The sequence below is a fragment of the Botryllus schlosseri genome, chromosome 1 (genome assembly GCF_051294905.1).
Source record: "Botryllus schlosseri isolate E-star chromosome 1, Bs_hap1, whole genome shotgun sequence".
NCBI lineage: Eukaryota > Metazoa > Chordata > Ascidiacea > Stolidobranchia > Styelidae > Botryllus > Botryllus schlosseri.
Window position 1 is genome coordinate 9,128,105 of NC_137236.1, and position 13,775 is coordinate 9,141,879.

A 13,775-nucleotide genomic window follows, 5' to 3' on the forward strand; every position below is an offset into this window, starting at 1 on the left:
TGACCACAAGTCGCGTGCAAATTAAGAAGTTTTACAACTCATGTCCGACTCCAAATCCAGAATTAATTCATTCTTATATTTAAATTCAAGTCACAATTTGAGTATCCGTGCTACAATTTCTTCGATAGTCGCCCAAATGAGATAGAAAAGCTACGGCAAATTCAATGCCAAGTCCAAATCCATCTTCAAAATAATCGTAAATCCATACCCTAATCGCATATCTGGAACATTTGCGTTCCAGATACCAATTGACCGGGTTTCAAGGGAACGAGTTCGAAACCACCCTCGAATGTCAGACTGGGGCGACTTGGGACAGAGAGAAACCGACCTGCATACGAAAACGATGCCTGCCTTCCTTTGAACAACTCGTTGGGGTATGCTTTTTATGGCTGTTCACGGATAATAATATTCAAACTTTGCTGGCTTGTTGAAGAATTTGTTAGCTTTGCTACAAAAAATGCTGCACACCGCATTTGGCTCGATTTCAACCTGTAGAATAGAACCAATGACCGTAGAAACTTGAAGATTTACCATTAAATTAAAAAAAAGGACTGGAAGAATACTATTTTGGTTGGGTAATTCTATAATCCTAAATACTATTTATTTTCATATTCAAAATTTTCCACCTCAAGAACTCTTCTAAGGTTGGGAATGAAGCAAAATTCCGTATACAGCGTTTCCAGACAAACTAACAAATTCGTGAGGTAGATGAATATATAAAAATGGTGATACATATACCGATTTTTATTAATCACTGTGTTGCATGTTGTTATTTTTATACCTCCAATAAAGACTTTCGTTATAGAAAACATAAAATATTCCATTCTTTTGGCTCCGCTTATACGAGTTTCAATTGAGCCAAATTCGATGTGCATTGTTTTTAGATAACACAAGAATGTCATGGGCTGTGTAAAATTTAAAAACAAGTTATTATAATGATTTATTATTTTCTATTATCATAGCTTCGCTTCTACAGTTTGCAATTGAGCCGAATCAATAAGCCAGTGAAAAAATCAGTTATGTTTGAACCTTACTGCTTATTGTTGAATAAGTTTTTATTTTTAATTTTGTGTTGTTCAGCGTCGACCAAACGGCACGATCTCGTGCTCGGAGGAAGACCTCCTCGGGTCGACTTGCTTGCTCCTGTGTGACGAAGGGTTCGAAGTACGAGGGGAATTCAGAACTCAGTGTGTTGGAGACGCGAAATGGAGCAAGAGCATCGGATTTTGCACCAGCGAATCTTGAGATCGCTCGAGTACATTTTTAACGCGACTTGACTCGATTCGGATGTGGTTTGACTCAAATTTGAATTTTTGAGGCGATTTCAAGGGGTCGAGTATCCAGTAATTGGACCTTCAAAATTGCGATTTAACTTTTAGTCTTATCGCACGCGGAGCGCTAAATTTTTTTCGAGCTCTTTAATGAATTTCGCCGACAATGTCGGTAGTGTCACGTATTACTGTCTAAATGTTCTGCATTCTCAGCCCACGTGATCCGATCAACTAGTAGAGCTGATGGAGGGGGTACAAAATGATGATGCATCTTCCGGTTGTTGTTATTAATCACTTCATTGCACGTTGTTATTTTTATACCTCTCATCAGGATTTTCGGTACAGTCAAATATATTCAGGTTGAATTAAAATCTCTCGAAGATTTGGAAACCAATTCTCAAAATCAAATAGCATATTGACGGTCGGAAACACATGCTAATATAATTATGTGTAGACTGCCGCATAGTTATTGTTTTGCGGCTGCGTGCGGCCGTACGTCCGTACAGGTTAGCCGCTTGGCTTGATCGAAATGAGGATGAGCAAGGCTGCAACGTGCTATGTATACTAGTCAAGACTCGAGGCTACCGGACAACCATAACACAAACTCGACCCCCCTGACATCCTGGCTATGCCACTTCAATGATGTACACTGCGCCGTTCATGAGTTTGTCTCAGATAGTACCAATTCAAAATGTCTGAGCTTTCGCGACGGTTTCCTCGAGAATCATTGTAGACAGATATTGCAAGCTGAACACACGTTACCTCCATCGTGTTCTAGTCCAAAAGGAACCGATACGTCCATGACCAACGGTTAAATGACGAGCAGGGAGATTTGCTTACGACATCACAAAAGGAATGTAATTTACAAGCTGCATATAGTTGATATGAACATTCTGCAATGTTGTAGGCCTACGTCCAATCAACCTGTTCTGAACCATAAACTCGGCTATTTATAGTGATAGCTAGTCATCGGCCCATTGTAATAACAATCTGGTACATCGCAGTACATCTACCTACACATCCATCCCGTGGGCAGCATCTGGCTCGACAGGCGATTTCATCCGGTCCGCCAAGCCATTCTGAATACATTGAAAAAAGCTTGTAGATTGAAATAGTTCTAACAAATGCACAGTTGCACAGTTCCACAGTTCTAACAAAGGTTGCGATCTTATATTAAGAAATACTTTCCACTATGCAGCAAATGTTAAAGTCATAGGCCACATTGTAACTATCCGACAGCGGTGCTGTGGCTTCACTCTAGTTACCATCAAAAACAAGTCGGTGACACTGACACGCAATTTCGAGAACGCAAAAGAGTGCACTCTGAGTTCCAATTTGAATAGAAAATGAACCAAAACTCAGTTATTCACAGAAGCGAAAAAGCCAAAGGTAAACCGTTATATGGAGATCACATGGAGAATACAATACTTACACAAAAGTATAATTAAAATATACCGCGCACTGTGGTACCACTTCTGGCAAAAAAGATCCCCGGCCACCAGAGAAACACGAATCTCCATCAATAATAACACTGCGCAACAATTTTGAATGAAGAGTTTGTTGACTTTGCTTTTCCACTTGATTTATGCTAATTCTCGCGTGCTGATTCCAAAAAATGCCGCTGGTTTTCTTCTATCACGTCAAGTTTTTGCTCTACAAATTACGCCCAAAATATGCAAATTTTCACGAATTTAGCCATATTACTTTTCCATACCATATAGTAATCCAAACTTTTATTTTATAACAAGTTATATAGACAAGGGGTCAATTGAATTCTTAAGAAAAAAGGTACTGCTATCGATCTAGGCCGATGCTTTCACCCATTTTTGGTTAGAGGATGAAATTATCCGAGGATAATTCAGAAACATATTTGATGCAAACTGCAAGTTAAAATATTTAGTATTTAGTATCAGTTAAAGGTCCAATGCCATATTCATATTATCCAGTACAACTTGAAACTCCTATACGCCCCATAATTTGGATCAAGATGAAGATCTAGGGGATAGTAGGCCTAATGCTGAAGATTTTTGAAATCTAAGATGATTCAAAACGTAGAGTAGTCCATCGACATAAGTTAAATGATCTGGCATAGGCTTTGTGACTAGGAATAGAAATATTCGGAACTTTTAGCATCCTTACGAATAGAGAAAAGATTACTTGGCAAGAGTGATAAGATATCTCACTTTCGATCGTCAGAAACGGCGTTTTCATCGTAGGGCTACTTTCGGTAGCTTTGTGTATTGCCGTGATACCGGGATTGGCATGATACTGTTACCATGGGTTGCTGCAGGAGTTGGGAATCTCGATTTACAACTCAAGTGATTGACAAATGTCTATCGGTAGCTCAAAAGGATCCTAAAGTGTTGCATTCTTCAAAATGGCAACGTCTTAGGAGCAGTAACAATTGCACTCTCAGTTAGCCTTCGTAAATAATACAGAAACATTGATAATAATACAGAAAATTGAATTGTTGCAATATCACAAGAACGATTGGATCATATGTGTCAGCTTTGAAATATTGTGTTTTCTAAGTGGCCAGACAATAAGGATACACAATCGCATATGTAACCCTAATACACATGTGCCACTGTTATATGTTGTGTCGGAAAGCAGACATTCAAAAAAGCCTAAATATCCAAATAATTTCCCGGAAATCCTTGGCATATAGTCAGCGATGGACAAGGAGAAAATGCCCGCCAACATCTGAAGATGATGAGGGTAATACCAGAGTAGATTTGAGCCTTTATATGTTAGCTGACTATTGCTCGAGTATCAAAAGAGACAATCCACATAATTATGAGTTATTAGCGAGAATTTAGACCCTGAAACTCGCACTTTATTTGCCCTGCAGAAGCAATATCAGTTTAAATCAACAAAATAAAGCAATACAAATGTTTATTTGAAGTCCATTGGTTTACTTTCGACTGCATGTGGTTTTTGATACGTTTTATTCAAGAAACAAAAATATTAAATGTTGTACTTTTATGTGGGTCATGAGATAATGCGATGGGTGCCTAACCCAAAAACGTGACGTGATTGAGAAGAACGGAAGTCATTTTTGAATTCAGCGCCTAAAAGTTAGTCACAATCAATTGTCTGATCAAAGTCAGCAACAATCGTGTTGACCAGTGTAGTGTAGTGAACCAAATTCTAACGTCCGCGTTCACATTTAAATCTCTTGAATTCCTCATAACGCACCCGCAGAGCTATCGCATGATTGCGACTAAAACAAAGGAAGTGCTGACATATGCCAACCTATTTCGTCATAACAGTCACCGTTCTATCGGTATAATAATTGTATTCAACTGGCCAATCATCGAATCTTTGCCAATTCCATTGTTTGCGAAAAATCTAGTGCTAAAATTTAGTCCCTATGATCCGCAATGTGATATAATATACTGTTATGTATAGAGGATTGATAATTAAGTATTCAAGCGAAAAACAAGGTCGTGAATTTAGAGGGAGCATTTTCGAACCATTTGACTGGTGCGGCCCGTGAGTGATTTGAAGGTTGAAATCTGACACCCCTGCCCTAGGGTGTACGATACATCCGGTTAAAGAGCCTTGGACTACGATGTCAGTTTATACATAATTTCCACATAACAAAACGCCACAATACTGTAATACAATGAAAATATATCAATTCGCCGTAACGACTTGAAGTAGTCTTTGAAATCAGCACCCCACCTGGAACTAGGCGATGCAAAGAAGAGACATGCACATTAGGGCTGTTCAAAAATAACCCTTTTTCCTGAATCTTGCTGGCTACGTGATTAAATCGTTAGGTTACCTTAAAAAACGACGCACACCAAATTTGAATTCATTCCAACCAATATTCGCGGTTTTCGTAGAGTTTGAAAATTTTGAATTTTCCCAAAATCGCAAAATTTTTTTTTTTTCAAATTTTTCTGCCAACCTCATGAAATTGTTGGGCTGTCTCCAAAAACTATGCAAAACAAATTTGACTCGATTCCAAGCCGTAGAAGCGGAGTTATTTCAGTTTTTCTTTGATAATTCTGGGATTATCCTTGATCGGTGGATATTGTAACGGGTGAATCACTGTAGTCGCGTGCAGGGGTTTTTCCTGCACATGTTTTGTTGTACAGTTCCCTCGGAATTGTTTTTTTTTTATTTTATTTTCGTATTTTTTTCATTTAGAGCGATTAAAATATAGGTGACCGTTTCCAATATATGCAGGAACTACTGGAAAAAACCAAAGTGTCGCGTGTTAGCATGAAGGCCGCTGATGCTTGCTTACATGAATGTAGCAATCTACTACCAACTTCAATCAGGAGTTTTCAACCTTATTTTGGCCGTGGCCCATTTTCTGGTTTGAAAATGTTATGTGGCCCACCTCTTATCCCACAGTCACAATACTGTTCAATGCGTGGTAATCACCGTTGCTGAAAATATGCCTGTTTTTATAAAATGTGTGCATTTTTTTTTTCTTACCACTATATTTAAATCTAGGCCTCCAGGGAAATAACCCATTCCAAAGAATAATGTGCTGCGCTAGATCCTCAATACCATATAATTAGTTTCGTTGGTGCCGTATACTTCCACAGGAAGTTGATAATTGGCAGTAAATTGCAATTCTCACTATTTTCATGTTACAATAATACGACCTACCGAGGCACGCGAAATTTTATTGAAAGCACAAGGGGTACGATCGCTAAAAAGGTCAAGAAACACTGCTATTACTATGGCACCATCATTCATTATATTTAAGTTGTTGTTAATCTGTTCCAGTGATCGAAGGCACATCTAACGCTGATTGAATTATCAGGATTAAACCAGAAACCTGGATTAGGCTATACACTGCGCAAATGCTCTGATATCAGATCAACCTTTGGTAAATTCTAAGATATTCTGCGTATAATTGTGGTAGTTCAAATGTCCGATAGCTGCAATATTATAACGCGACAGCTGTTACGATATCATGGTGCATTTTTAAGACGAATTATACCCTGCACAAAAATGTGATTCTATTTCGTGCAAAGCATGAATAGTACAATAGTAAATTACATTTTGACGATGCCTGTAGAATGCCAGCCTGCAAGGTTTCGTCAAATAAGGCTTACTTAATTATACATTGAATACGCCTATTATATTGATGGTGCGGCCCGCGGCGCCTTCAAAAACTAGGAAATTGGCCCGCGAGCACGTTTTAGTTTGAGACCCCTGGCCTAAAGCATGTAGATAGAATCAGCAGAGGTGGTCAGTAACGAAGTACTTCTACTTTTGGGAAGTACTCAAGTAGTTTTCCTCTACTTCTGGTGCTTTCTCAAGTAGATCTGATTTTCTCTACTTCTACTTCTACTTCGTAATATTTTGTGATCTACTTACTTACTTTTCGCTATTTTCAGTTTGTCAAGTAGAGGTAGTTTAATCCGCCAATACGAAAGATAGCCTAAGGTATTTCGGGGCCGTTTTCACGGAGTACCAACATTTAGTATTCATAAAAGTCAAGTAAAGCCGAGAAATTTTGTTGCGCTTCGCGAACAGTAGTTATGGAGTGACAAATATGTATTCGCGAAAGTATCAGTGAATATAATTTGGGGACTGGATTGCATGGTTCCGCTAACACCGCATTGTCGCCCATATCAAATATTTCATCACAGTAAATAAGGCTCACCATAACGTTTGTAACTACCGTTTCGCAATCTAGCAATTATCTCTCGTATCGTAATCTAGCAGCCCATGACGTGTCCTGCTAATCTGGAAAATCAGACTTTTTTGAACGTTTCACCTGTTTTAGTAGATCACCTTTGAAGCTTTATTGACAAAAGACATGAAATATATTTTCCGCTTTTTAGAAGTGGTATTTGTATTTCACTTTCAATTCCGAGTATCAAACATTTAGTTCTAATTACTCTCAGTTCTTTTATCTGCAGAACATACATTTTGAAGCACAAAAGCAAGTGTAGTAGTGTCTCTATTTACGAAAATAAAGCTACAGTAAATATAAATTTTACTATCCACAATATTTGTTATTAACGAATACTAATCACGCAAAGTGTTGAAACCGTATCCGATAATACTTTTCCGTGTTGCTCTTTGCCTAAATCTGGGGCCCTATAATATGGGGTAGGGCGCCATGCCATGATATTCTCTAGAACGGGGTATTCTAGTAAAGAAAGGGTTAGTATCACATTTTCATATCAATACTATAATTTGCGTCCCATGATGCGGACAAATGTTTATTCTGTCGGAAATTGATACCTCCTTGGATGCATCAATACGAATCAAGCTCTCTGCACCGTCCACATAGCTCAATTTGCAGCTTTTGACATTCCATGCGAACGAATTAAGACTGTTTTCAAAACTATTTACTTACTTGAGTAGATTTAAAGTCAGTCAATTCTATTTCTACTTCAAGTAGTTTTAGGTGGCTTATGGAAGAAGTACTTCGACTCGCACTTGAGTAGAATTTTTCGTCGCTACTTCTACTTCTAATTGAGTTGCTTTCTTGACTACTTTGACCACCTCTGGTAATCAGTAGCGATTTATGTGAATTTCAAGGGAAACAGTACTTTATTACCGTTGATCACTACTCAGATTATTTTGAAGTAGATCGACTAACCTCGCAGATTCTACAGCAGTTATTCTCCGCTTAAAATCCCATATAGCAAATGAAATCAGGCTAGGTACTACAATCGTGGTGCAAAAGACCTCGCCCTGTTTCGTCCTGGTCAACAGTTTCTATTTAAAAGGAGAGAACATGACTTCTGGCTCGAAGCAGTGGTGATTGAACAGCTGAATGACAGATCTTACATTGTCAAAGCGACGGATGGAATGACCTACCGACGTAATATAAAATTTATTCGAACTCTGTAACTCGCCCTGATGGTGCATTTGACTTTGACGACATTTCTATTGCCAGACCAACAGTAGTTGTGAACAGCGACGCGAATGGGTCATTATCTGGTTCAAGTCGCAGCAGGCCAAGCCGGACATTAATTTGGCCAGCATACTTGCAAGACTATATTACAACTTGATTCGTTACTGTAATTTATGTTTTAGTGCAGTGATTCTCAAAGTGGGCGCCAGCACCCCTTGGGGCGTTCGCGAGTGCGATGAGGGCGCTGGCCATGAAATGGGCGATTGGGGGGGCGGTGGCTGTGAAATTAAACGGTAGAGGGGGCGCTGAGAGCAAGCGGGGGTATTGTAGGTTTAGAAGACAACGGCTGCGTGGTGTCGAAGCGATTGATGAATAATGCAGCTAAATACGCACTAAAATTGCAAAATCGATACAGTGAGGCAATTTAAGGTCGTCCGTCAATTTAATCAGCTGTACCAGAAAAGTCTATTGCTACTTGACAATGTTGATCCTGCTCATCAATGGACTAATTTATCAGTCGACTGAATTCCTTGACAGCGTAGTTCATTGTGCGCTATGAGAACTATAGTTACGAAGTATTTGAGCAGTTATTGCTCACTGCGAGGTGTGACGGCTTGCGTGATTTGAATCTCTGTTTCAAAGGAACGTGGATTTTCCACAATGCTGGAACCATGGCCTTCCACACAGCGTTCTGGTTGCGAGAAACGATATCGCTTCTACTTGACGGACATATTCTTCAAAATTTATAAGCATAATATATCCGTTTTCAGTACTGATTAAACCTGAGCAAAGTGAAAATGGCACTACTCGCATTCAGTGACAAACCATAGTGATATATTACAGAAAGTTCGCGAGATGTGAACTGTTGTAATTCTCAAGCTTTCCCGAGATACTGGTCTAGCTCGCATACCCGATATTGATGGAAAATCACAAATCAATCATCTCAGAAAACTGCACAAGAATATGGCGATTTGATTCCAGGATATATTCCAATTAGAAATTCCTTACCGGATAATCAATCCATTCTGCAATGTTTTCGAGCACGACATGATTGGGGAGCTGGTTTCAATATAGAACAATTTTGAGTTCAAACCAAAGTTCAATATCTCCAATCAGTCCTTCTGGGTACACGAATAGATCAAATATAGGTAGCCAACTCTCACTGGAGTCGGGTTGACAATTTCACCGTTGCCCCTGCCCGCTCATTTTTGATAGAACGTGTTTTCAGTACCGCAACAAAGTTTATGACCCACAGCAGAAACCGTTTTGACATTACGGGATTATTATTATTACAACACATCACGGCGGTGCTTATAGCCTATTTTAAGGCTTTGTGCTCCACGACAGGATATATCTCACACGGTTCAATGCATTTCTTCATGTTCAATTTCTCTTGCACTCTCTCAGTCTCTGTATCTCCAGGCGTTCATCGGTTCTTTTGCCGTCATTTCTGGGATTGGAGATTTCAGAATGAGATTGTTCTTATCAAATGTCAAGACTAATATAACGTGCATGATAGTAATAACTCACCAGCATTATCCGTTTCATTATTATAGCTGTCATAAATGCAGAACAAGTTTCGTTTTCTCATTTAGACGTGGGGAGGGGGTGTCGGGGGCTCTGACACTTTATTCGCTGTCCAGGGGGGCGGCAGCTCAAAAAAGTTTGGGAAACACTGTTTTAGTGCAAGTTCGTTGTATCTGTTTTTTGATGTTTTGAGAAGTGGATGTTACGTAGATTATTGCATATTATGATGATGATTCTCAGCAGTGTAGTAAGATATGACGTCATATCATGCCCAACTAAGCATGACCATATCACTCGTACTTTACCGCCTTTTTCGTTCACTCTTTTCTGGTTGCTCCGCTCGGATACGGTAATAAATGCAGATGCAAAAACAATAAAGGACACTTTCGCAACCTAAAGCGCCGTGGGCCGCGGTATTACAATATGGTTACATAAATAAGCTACGCTTTAGCAATTAAACAGTTGGTTTGTGGTACAGAACTTGAAGATAGCTTTCAATACAACATCCATTGTAGTAAAATATTTATTCAACTCGAAGACTTTTCGGGTGCCTCTTTTCAAGAGTTATCGGCACACTGAAGGGATTTAAACAGAATGAAAAGCAAAACCAGAAAGGCGAAGTATGACGGAACGATCAGAAATTACATACCATGAAGTCCGCAATGGAACAATAGCAACAATAACAAACTTGAAGTGTACTGTACTGTAGTAACATAGTAATTTGAAACTAAACAATAACAAACACGAAATAGAACGCACTAATGGGAAATTTGTAAGTTATACAGAAAAACTTTTTGTCTACATAAAATAGGCTTGGTCAATTGGATGATTGTTGATTCTAGGGCTTTCAAATCAAACAAGGATCTGCCTCGCGCAATGACAGTAAACATTTGGTCATTATAGTTTTAAGCACAAGAAGGGTTCTCACTTAAATGTTGGCCAATTGCCCAAGCGTATGCTTGGTAATCGTCGCAACAGTCGGTTTTGGCGGCTAATTTGCATTGTCGTGCGAACTCCGTACGGTCATTTGCGCAAGTTTTTGAGCGAACAATTTGGGAATGTGTTGCGTTATCCGTTCAAACAATCTTTGTGATGTACGTCCCACATACCTACTATCACAGTGGCACTTTAATTCGTAGACGACGTTACTTGCATTTAAAGCAGGAAGTACATCCTTTCGGAAGTTTGGCAGAAGTGGTTTGGTTGTATACACCAAATGCGCATTTACACTATAATAACAACGGTGCACCGCCGATTTGATCAACTTTACAAACCGATTGGACACATTGCCTAGCCAAGGTAGATGTAAAAATGCCGGGCATTTTTATGATCCATAATTGAGAGGTTGATCCGAACGTTTTAACACTCTTGCGAAGGAGCATTTCAATATATGCTCGGGATAGCCATTTTTTGATAGGATAGAATGGATCTCATCCAATTCACGTGGCAATTTTTCTGGCGAACAGATGCGCAAGGCTCGTTGAACCAGAGTTGATATTAGGTTGAGTTAACTCTTGAAAAGAGGCACCCGAAAAGTCTTCGAGTTGAATAAATATTTTACTACAATGGATGTTGTATTGAAAGCTTTAGCAATTGTTCTACGGTAATGTGTAATTCAATACACCGTATATTGCTATCGAACATGGGCGATATATATAGGCCTACTTACTTGCTATATTGAAGAAAGTGGTTAAGAATCAAATAAAATAAGATATTATGATGATAACTAATGATAAAATTTTATATATGTATCACATCCGATGTTTGCCAATGCTTAATGTTAACTATATACGGACTTCATATTGGGAAATGTTGTGGATTATCCTAAGATCGATTGCAAATGTTCGTTGGCCTGTGTTGAGACTAAGAGATTTATTGGTAGGCTATTCATTCTGTGACATCGTTGAAATTAAGGCGCAGCTGGCGCTGTTTATTCAAATATTTCCTGTGACGAAAGTTTTGTTCACTATATTTTTTCGAGTATTGTGTTTTTCCGAAAGCACAAACCAACCCCCGACAGCAGTATATGACCTCAAGGGCAACATGAGCCGTAAATATAACATAAAACGGACCAGGGATAAAAATGAGGTGGCGCGTGGCGCAAAGCGAGGACGATATATCAGACCGTGGTCAAGTCATCTCTAGCTCTAGCTATGTGGACGTATCGTCACAATATGGCATTGCAATAAGTAGCTTGTGCGCCCACCTATTTCAGAAAGTTACGCAAAAACAGCTAAATAACTCCCTTGTTCTCGAATAAGCGGTGGCGCTTCAGCTAATTATCGCAAACGATTACTCAGTCCTACAATGAATCAAAACAAATGAGCGCCCGCGGCTCATCTTGCAAACGCGACTAGGATAGCTGTCATTTATTCGACTATGAAACGAAATTGTCTAATTACTCGAGGTCGCTGCCTGTCGAAATCGCCGCAGTGGCGTCATAATCCTGCTGATTGAAACACACAAACATTGGATAGCAGAGTATGACATTTCAGGTTTTTATTTTGAGCTGCAAAACAGTTTCGAAATGTTTGTGGCTTTTTAAATATGCATGTTAAGATTATAATCGGAATTAGTCAAATCGGACTTATTTACATGACATTACAAAAGGCCGCCAGGTATTTTCACGACATATACCTATTTCATTACAGTTTGTGGCAATGCTGTGGGTCGATCACGACTTTACAGATATGATATATCCACTAAAGTGCGTAGCTTTGTAGCCAACTATACACTGCGATACAACTAATCGAGGTTTAAAGTGGAAAACATTATTAAAACTATAATTCTCGCTGATAAATTAACTCTTAACAACAAGGCCTGCATATTGTCAGTACTCTAAAGCCGTGATTCATCCCAAACTGTGTGCTGCCACAGATTCTCAGGTGTGCCGCGAATCTTTTCGTAATTTTGGATAAAAACTTATTATTATTTTTAAACTGAGGCATTCAGGCTATCATATGCGACTTGAAAGCGCTGTAACTACTTCATTGGTGATGAATAGGCATATGTGGCGATTCAAAAGTAACCAATCCCGGTATTGCGGACGATTATTTAATAACGTCATAATTAGGCTGCCATGTGCAAAAGAAAGTCTATAATTCGTTATACGCTCCTAATGAATCAACTTATAAACAGCAGATTACTCGGCAAAAGGTGAGCACACAGCCTGGACTTCAACTTGAAATGCAATATTACTCCTTGAGATTTGTTGTTCACAACTTTAGAGGGGTAGTTAGTCCATTTGGAAGCATTGAATCAAGCAATATGTTTGTAAAAAGCAGGTCATTGATTTACGAAACGCTCCGCATCTTTAAAACGCAGTTTTCACAAACATTGTTGCGTTATGGCTGTCTCCTTTGAAAGAGTTTACCATGGGTCCAAAAGCAATCACAATTTGTTTGCCACGTTTTCCATGTCTATGTAAACATAGATTTTGACTGGAAATAAAAGCTGCATGTATAAGACGATAAAGACTGCTTGGAATTGACGACAAAATGCAGGTATGTTTGTCAACAACGCAGCCTTGGTTCATTCGCTGTTCGGTCGTGTGTGTGCAAAAATAAGTATATAGCCGTTGCTTCACTACGTATTTCCTTCAAAGAGACACTTTCTTGAAAGTGTGCCGCGTGTTTTTATTTTTTTATTTTTTTTAGTATGCCACAGTGTCTGGACCAAGTCACTACATTCTACTCACAATTCATCTCGAGTCATCGCTTATTTTGACTCGAGTCAAGTCAAGTCACTCGATTTTTTGAAGTAACTCGAGTCAAGTTAAATCACCCAATTTTTCGCGGTGACTCGAATCAAGTCAAGTCACGAGCTAAGTCAAGTCACGAGTCATGTCACAATTCAAGTCAAGTTGTCTTTTCGAAGTACGAGGCATGATTGATTCATCGCATTTTGCTAGCTGTTTCAAAGTCAGATTGAGTTGTCATTTATTTCAAATCGGGCAATGAAGATGGAGTTAACCATAAGTGCAAAAAGGCGTAGTGTAGCTCACAAATGCGAAGTACTGCTAAACTACGTAACTGTTTTATACCCTCAGTCTTCAATTACCCGTCAAAATAGATAATCGAATACGAAACCTCAGATAGGGGAAACGAATTGATATGATGCATTAACCCACTGCATAT